This window comes from Pyxicephalus adspersus, chromosome 5, assembly GCF_032062135.1.
Source record: "Pyxicephalus adspersus chromosome 5, UCB_Pads_2.0, whole genome shotgun sequence".
In the NCBI taxonomy this organism is placed as follows: domain Eukaryota; kingdom Metazoa; phylum Chordata; class Amphibia; order Anura; family Pyxicephalidae; genus Pyxicephalus; species Pyxicephalus adspersus.
The window spans coordinates 15207017-15216355 of NC_092862.1; positions in this window are offsets into that span (position 1 = coordinate 15207017).

A 9339-nucleotide genomic window follows, 5' to 3' on the forward strand; every position below is an offset into this window, starting at 1 on the left:
AAAAAAAATTGAGGTACACAGATGCCACAATACTTCTAAAAAACAACCACGACGAAAGGTGAAAAGAGCTGTGGAAATGGTTTTATGTATGTTTGTAACTTTTTGTATACTGTATATGGCTTCTATATTTCACCTACATCTATTGAGCAATAAACTTTAAATCTAAACCCCCCCAAAAAAACTAAAAAGAAAAATACTGCAGTTACCAGTCCAAAAGGTTATATATAGTATCTAAATATCTAAATATTGAAAATTACTTTTGGCACGTAACTAACATAATAATGTTTATAAAATGTTATAGTTATTGGGTTTACTTTAAATTACAAAAAAAAACAGAATGGAAGGTGAGCTTAGATCAAACTTTCAGACTTATAACATCTCCAAAAATCCTAAAAGATGGAAGAAACGGCTCAGCAGTTTACATTAGGCTTATCATGGTCATCATGGTTAAGAAAATTGTAGAAGGACTAAAGTTTGCTTTTAAATGAGCACCGTCCCTTTGATTTAATAAATAGATGCAATCAAACAATAAGCACACCTTGGAACACCAATTAGAATGCTGCAAACTGGCTCCAGAATTCTATTACAAATGATTCCTACATTTCCCATAACCTAATTCTTGGTCTCTTCTCTGTTTTATGCTGCCACCTAAGGGTATAATATACATTGATTCTAGAGCTCATTAAGCTATGTTATGGCTGCAGTGTTGCCCAGAGAGCAATTATAATCTGTGTAGATATGATCTTATACTTTCAGATACAAGCATGAAGGTTTTTTTCATTATACAGCTATTTGTGATAAATAAATGGCAGCTCTGGTTCAGCTTTTGCCCTGGTGTACAATGTTTGCCCCTCCCTGGCTGGCTCGCCAGTATTAGTTGCACATTTGTTTACAGGATTAATTAGTTGGAATAAAATGCTAATGGTAGCCAGAGTTTGCATTTTATTGGGATCTACTAAACTCCAGTTCTTTTGGCAATTAACTAATGGTTATTGCTGTACAATAGGTTTATAGCAACCGACTTTCTTTTTTTAAACACCTAATAAGGGTCATATTAATGGCAGAGAATCGTCTGGTTTATTAATTTCCTGGGATGCACAGTTATGCAGTTTTTATTTTAGAATTGTTCAGCGCTTTATGCTTAATCCTGTTCAAATCAGCTTTTAGGTCAGGAAGAGCAAGAAAGTTTTAGAAGCAGTAATTAACCGAGGAGCGAAATGAGGTTATCAGAGGCCGCTGAGCTAAAGCCTGCTGAAAAAAATGATAGAACTGCTGAAATTTACATAAAGAAAATAACATGGAGGTACAGGAGATATTCTGGTGGTGATTACTGACAATAGGTGAAATCACTGATTTATTTGTCATCCTTAACAAGGCTGCCTTTACACAAATGCATTGCAGTAATGCATGGTAAAAGGCATTCAGAATGGTACCTGATGTACAAATATGTATTGGCTCATTACCAATTAATGGGCTTCATTAATGCAACACATGCTAATGCTGTGTGTTAAGGAGACTCTGGCAACAATTTGCAATAAAAATTTAGGTGTATAATGGTGCTCTTACATAGTAAGATTAAGGGACTGCCCGCATCTCCCTACAGCCTGATGTTCCCCCTTTAGCTGCTATGTTACTAGCATGTGCCTAAGCCTGAATTCACACAAAGCAGATAGCAGGCAGACAATTTGCCCCTTTACGCTACTTAGCCCTATCACCAATCCTAGTTACCCTTTGGGTATGTGCTTACCCACTGAATTAATGGAGTGATGCTTGTGGTTTTGTGCATGCTCTTCTTTTCTATTTATTATGGTTAGGACTATAACATACAGCAGTTTCCTATTTAGCCAGCAGATGGAGCACTAGTCCTCTTTTCACAAAGTTTGCTGTTTCAGCTTTGCTGAAAAAATCTAGTTCTTTGCAGAACCATTATTCAGAGCAATGGCTGAGTCTGATGCTTAATTAGACAAGGGAACTGCTGTATTAAATGTTTTTCTACAGCAAATTTCAAAATATATGACAACTTTTAAACATAAAAACAACATAAACCATTACAGATTCTATTTATATAATTAGTAGTATAAATCCCTTGTAGCACTCTAACACACAGCAAACAAAACAACAAAAAATGACAGGTTTAAATGACTGAGAGAGGTTCAAAGGGCTTCATGTTCATGCCCATGACTTTGAGATTTTGCTGACCTGCAATAGATATGTTTTTGTCTTAGTTCTAGCCATGTTCACACACTTACCTCTTCCTCACTAAAGCGCAGGCACCTCTCTTCTGTGCATGCAGGCAGTCCCAAGCCCAGATGCGCCTGCTTTTCCAGATTTATTCAGTGTCCCCCCTCCCGCCCGCCAATCAGGAAATAGCCTCTTAATTGCCTTTGGCTCAGACACAGCACTCTCCATTTGTGCAACGTTTCTCCACTAGTGCTGAGCCCCCTAGATCTGCTGAGCATTTTCTCCACACCTGTTGAATAATTCAATGCTTACCCTGTCCAGCTTCAGTGTCAACCCCTTATTGCCCCATCTGTTGTTCCTCCGTCTGTTCCAGTGTTCCTCTGTGTCTGTAGTGATCGGCGTGTCTCCCGTGTCACCTGTGCTTCCTGTGTTCCCCTGTGTCTGGGATGGACCCTGTTTTACCGGTGTCTAATTCCTGGACTTCTGGTTCTTGCCCCCTGGCCTTGTTCCTGACCTCTCTTGCTTGCTGCCTGCCTCGACTCTGGCCTTCCTTGACCATTCTATTGCCTTGTAATTTGGTGTCGTGCTTCACCCTGCCCACCCTGGTGTGCCCAAGGACCACTACCTTGCTATAGCCAGCAGAGCAACATCCTCACCACTAGAGGCTCTGGAGAAGATCTGGCTTAGATTCTGCACCTTGGCCCTTCTCAGGGCTCACACCACTTCTGTGCAAGCGAAAGACAGGTGGCACCCAGCATCACACAGACCATTGCTGTCCAGTTTAGCTATCAGAAAATCACTTCTTCTAGACCTGTGAACCATAGGGGTAATGTCATGATGCTATATAAGCAACTGGTGTTGCTAGATTCAGGGTTCTGTCCTTAAATGCCCTGCCAATAACCTCTGCAAACTTCCACCAGATACAATGCTGCAATGATATGTAGTCCATGATCACAGGCACACTTCACCCACACCTGATGAATGGATGCTGCTATACCTCATCAACTATGTAAGTGGTGAAAGGATCCTGATGGAATTGAGATGGTGATGGGACTGCAATTAAAAAAGCATTTGAAATATATAGAAGACAAAAATAAATAGAATAAAAGTACAGTGTCCAAGGGGTGAGATCGAGGGCATAACATATTATTTTTAATTTAGAGTTCAGCTTTAATCTTATGACCTTATGACCCCTCCCATACACTTAGTTGCCCCATTTGCCCTTTGAGTTGGACATTTTTATTAAAATACTGTAAATATCACCTTTTCCAAGTCTTACAAGCCAAAAAAATGTTTAGAGCAATCAAATTGTGATTTACAAAAGGGTGTGATGAAAAGAAAATTGCTACTTTATTCTCAGTGGGATGTAATGTCAGCACACAGCAGGAAGGTAAGAAGAACAAACAGTCATGGTGGTGCCTTGCAGACCTCCTGAGCCCAGGAGACATTTCATTCTGTGCACCCCCTGCAGATCCTCCTCGGGGAATAGCCATGGGTAGCCCCTTCCCGAGATAACACCAGCCTGATATTATCATTCCTGTGGTAAAGATTTACTCTTTGGTATATTCATGCAGAGAAGGAGAGACACAACTTTCTATATATCCTAACTATTTCTTTTTCTGCAAGTCGTATTTATCCTGTATTATACTTGAATAATAGATGTAGCAATAATCTTGTGGCGGTTTTAGGGCAAGCATGTCAAACTCAAATGGAACAAGACTGAATTTCGAAGAATACATTAAAAAAGGTAGCAATGTATTATTTGGAGGGGCAACTTTTAAAAAGTAATAGTGCAGCATCCTATAAATGATAAGATATGTAATATTTTATTTATAGGAGGATCCTGATGGGCTCTTACCATCCTGGTCAGCCCCTAACTTCTTTATACACCTTGGACACCCCAATCATCCTACCATAATTCCAGGCCTTGTCTTGCTTTTGTGTGAACACCTTTGCATGTTTCATCTCCTTCTATTGTATTCACCAATAGGGATGAGCAAGTGAATTTTTTAATTTCGATCTTGCAGCGAATCGGGCCTTTTTCGCTTACAGAACATATAAACAAAAACGGTCTTGTGATTCGCCACTAGGACGTGTTCTCGCTGAACTCAGATGAACTCTCAATGGAGAAACTCCTGTGACCGCAATTTCCCACGCTCCCTGGGCTGTACTTGTCAGCCAGGTGACTGTGGGAGCTGAACTCAGATGGACTGTCAATGGAGAAACCCCATTGAGATTTCATCTGGAGTCACAGCTGTTTGGAAGCACTTGCGTGCCTCCAATCAGCTGTGACTGCAGGTTCCCACGCTCCCCAGGCTGTACTTATTAACCCAGGGAGAGTGGGAACCTGCACTTCAATGCAATTCGCAAAATCGGTTCGCTGAAATTTCACAGACCCATCAAAAGTTTAGGGAAATTTTTGCGAGAATGTCAGAGGCATTTTCACTCATCCCTATTCACCAATATAAACTAAATACAAATCCAGAAGGAAGACTGTGATACAGCTCACATTAAGTGGTAGAATTGGGATGTTAAAGAGAACCTGAACTGTGGGAGCTAAACTGATGAATAGTCCTTTAAAGTGGACATAAACTTAAAAAAAATAAAAGTCCCCAGAAGGTAGAGGTAATTGAAAGAAAAATAAATTCCTGGCTTTTTGTTTTTCACTGTATGGTGCATGCTTAGTGTAGTGTAAAGTTCAGCTCCTTGTGCTGTGGTACACAAAGTCAACCGCGAAAGACAATGTACATATACATAAGGTGCATGCACAGGAGTTACATCATTGGCCATCCAATAGCCAAAGCAGATCGCCATCCTCTTGGAAGTCCATCATGGAGCCAAGCCAGCTTACTCAAAAGGTGCATGAGATCGGGTGACATAAATATATAGATAAATATATAGATACAATATATATACATGTGTTGAAATCTGTCATGAACTTTGTGACCAGACTGATGTGCACCAACATCACATTGCATATGTTAATTTTATTTTATGACTCTAAGGTGATATCTGACATGTTTTTGGTAAATGAATTCTGTGGCATAGAAGGAAATGATTTCTTAAATACTGATATTGGTATAGACAGATGTGCTATAACTACTTTGCGGCATTTATCCACTGTACTGTATATGACTGCAGAGTCGCACTGTTTTTATGGAGAATTATACTACTGCATGCAAATGTACAGCTGTGATTTCATTTTAGTGTGTAGTGTAGAGTAGGATAGTCCTGTGTATTGCTATTTTGAAGCTTCTGGACTAAATTGTGCAGAAGACATTGGAGGTTCAAAACATACATTTATTTAATTTATAGGCATTTATAGGAGCATTTATCAACCTTTTTAACATGGAGGAACCCTTGAGATTATTTTCAGGTTTTAAGGAACCCTGCTATAATTACTATAGGCTCACAGTATATTGGGGTGGTGGTCAGCAGTAGTAGAATTACATGTTTCACAGTAGGTCAATCATCACAGGACAATCCTCAATCCAGATTTTATACCCCATAACCAGCAGAATGAAGACATGGAACTGTGGATGGGATTTACTTGCTTCACTCACCTCTGTATATTCCACCAACTGGCTATAGCGGTATCTGTCTACTTTTTAATAGCTGGGTTGGGTTTGTATTTCCATTCAATTTCAGTTTCAATAAATTTGTTTTATGACATTTTTTAGCAACAGAAAAGCTACTATTTTATCATCACCATAATATTATTTATAATGACCCCTGCATTTCAGTAAATGTAAAGCCAAAACTTTTTGAGTATGCTAGGAAAGGAATAGATCATAGACTTAATAACAGCATGCAATGCCAAGCTGCAATATCCAAAGCTAGTAAAGTATTTTCTTGTAATAGGAGGAATAGACTGCAGAGATGGAGACATAGGCCCTGATTTATTAAAGTTCTCCAAGGCTGGAGAGAATACACTTTCATCAGTGAAGCTGAGTAATTGAGCAAACCTGGAATGAATTTTCTTAAAATCAAGCTACTTGTTATCTAGTTGTTAGCAAATGTTTTCAATCCTGGGCCAGATCCATTCCAGGTTTGCTGGATCACCCAGCTTCACTGATGAAAGTGTATTCTCTCCAGCCTTGGAGAACTTTAATAAATCAGGTCCATAATCCTGCACCGGTATAAAGCATTGGTCAGACCACATCTGGAATATGCAGTCCAGTTTTGGGCACCAGTTCACAAAAAAGACATTATGGAATTGGAGAGGGTGCAGAGAAGGAATGGAGGAGCTCTGCTATGAAGAGAGATTAGCTGAACTGAATCTATTCTCCCTTGAGAAGAGACGTATAAGGGGAGATATGATCACCATGTATAAATATAAATGGTCCATACAGAGAACTCTCTTCCCCATTATTCACTTTGAGATCATTACAAAGAACAAGAGGGCACTCCTTGCATCTGGAGGAAAAGAAGTTTAAGCTTTGGATAAGGAAGGGATTCTTCCCTGTAAGGTCTGTGAAAATGTGGAATCCCAGGAAGAAGTTTCAGAAAGTTCTATAGATTGCTTTAAGAAAAAGCTGGATGATTTCTAGAAGCACAGAATATAACTGGGTATTAAGGCATTAAAGTAAAAATAACAGAGACTGTTGATCCAGGGAATATCTGATTGCCTCATGGACTCAGGAAGGAATTTTTTTCACCTATTGGAGCAAATTGTACCAGGGTTTTTTGCCTTCCTCTGGACCAACTATGTCTTATAGGGTTTTATATCTGGGGTATGTTTATTTCCCTAGTGGTTGACAGTATGACTTTTTTCAACCTAACTTACTATGTAACTATTACTTAATTTTGGTTACTTACTTTAAACATTAGAACAGTTTCACCAGACTCATTCTTCTCAATTTATTCAAAACTTCAAAAAACATTTTGGCTAGATAAACACAATAAATTGGAGTTTCTGTCTGAATCACAGAGAGAAGTGATTACTGAGTTAACAGTAAACGAATGAAATTGCTGTTCAATGGGAATAATTTCATCCATTGTCATCTCAGTGATAACAACGGTCATTGGGGCAATAGAGGTATTAATGAATCTTTGCAGTGAGATTCAGTAATAAGGACCTGCCACATGGTCTAACCCTTCCACATTCTATCCAGTAGAATACTTTATATACACTTTAACCTTACAATTACAAAATACCTACAAATAGACCGTTAGTTAATTGGAAAAAGTCAACTGTAGGCTTGTAATTCCATAAAATAACCTAGGTACTGCTGAGACTTGTAGTTCTATAAAGAGGACACATACCTGTGTGTTCTGGGACTTCTAAAGAAGAAATACAGGTATGCTGTGGATAATAGTTCTATTGACACTAAAATGTTGTGCTGGGACTTGTAGTTCTACTGATACAGCAGTCATGCTAGTATAAACTGGAGTTTTTAGGAATGTATAGGGTCTCTGTCACAGTTCAAATAAAATAAATATATTATTTTTTGTACATTGCTCTGCAATCTTCTGACTACGGGAGCCATTATTGTGGGAAGGTGTGAAGATGTTTTAGTGGGCTGATAACTCCATCTCAATGCAGGACCGAGTTTATTTTGTGTGACAAAAATACGTTCTCCCCAGCTGGAAATATTATCGGACCAATATAGAGGAGTCCCAGAAGAAAAGAAACGTTCTATTCTGTAAATCACAATCATATCATATGAGTTGTCCCATGGGACCTCGAAGCACGTATCAGTAAAGATGAAATTCTCAGAATGATATTTTTAACAGGTGGCAGATGTGATGGTGCCTGCAGATAGATTATTTTGTGTTTGGAAGAGTTTATTTAAAGAAAGAAGAAGAATTAATAATTAAAACGTAATTGTAAACTGTATGAAATTATGAATTTTGCTGCATTGGTCAACCATCTACAAGCTGACGTGGCTGCTGTATGTACAAATGGCATTAGAAGGAGCCACCAGGAGCCAAGTAGCAGACAATAAGGTTTAAGGCAGTGGGATGATCAGAATGCTGGAGATGTGGACAAATTTGTTGGCAACCTTACAAGTCATTGAAAAAGTTTATCCACCTCTTGAATAATGAATAAAAGGCAATTGGCCCAAGTACACTGGCATGCCTATAATATGTTAAGTAAGCAGGTGTGACCAGAGACAAAGTATTGCTTATTCTAAAATGTCCTGGACATATTTGTTGGTACCCCTAGAAAAGATAATAAATATTTAAATTGGTGTGATTTGTCGAACTTGCTGTATCCAGAATGGGTAAAAGTAAAGTGAGAATTATAGACAAAAAAAGCCAAGAACTCCATCCAAAGGGATTCAAGCCGAATTCCAAGGTCTAGCAGTGTCTGAATATGTCATCTGTTGCTTTTGGAGTAAGCTTAGGCTCAACAAAAATAGACCCAAGAGGACTCCACCGTTGGAAGTGTAAAACCATTAAAAGGCCAGACTGGAATTAGCATATTAACAAGGCACATTGCTTCTGGGGGAATGTTGTAGGGATCAACACTACAGCATTCTCTCAAGTCACATCAGCTTTATGTCTATAGACAAAGAAATGAAGTATTCAAAGAACAGAACACCACACCTACTGTGAAACATGGAGGAGAATCTGTTTTGGAGCTGCTTTGATGCATCTGACAAGAAGTACCTTGATTCTGTGCAAAGGACACTGAACCCTCAAGACAATTGGGGTCTTTAGGTGAAACTTACTACTCATTGTTAGGCCATAGATCCTCCAACAGGATAACAAGCCTTTTCTGTGGAACATTAGGAAAATAGGAACAACATTAGACTATGCTACAGTGGCTTTCAATGATCTGATTTGAATCCAAACATCTATGAAAAGAACTGAAACTTGCAGTTGGGAGAAACCTTATACTGAGGATTAGAGCAAACTACCTGCATATGCTTCAATATTAGCTTTTGGAATCACCAATTTGCATTAAAAAGGATAAGGGTCTCATCATTTTTGTCCGTACCATTTTCATTTATGGTATTACATGTAGTGGGTTACATAGGAGATAGGGACTGTAGGTTTGTTAAGTTGAATTTGTATGTAAGTCGGAATTAGTACATTATTATTTGAATAAATGCAATTAGGACAGATGTTTGTCTCAACTTTGTTATCAGGCAGTGTGGTGTCAGTTATTGTATAAAATCCTCACTGCGAGTTAGTTACAAAAAAAAAAAA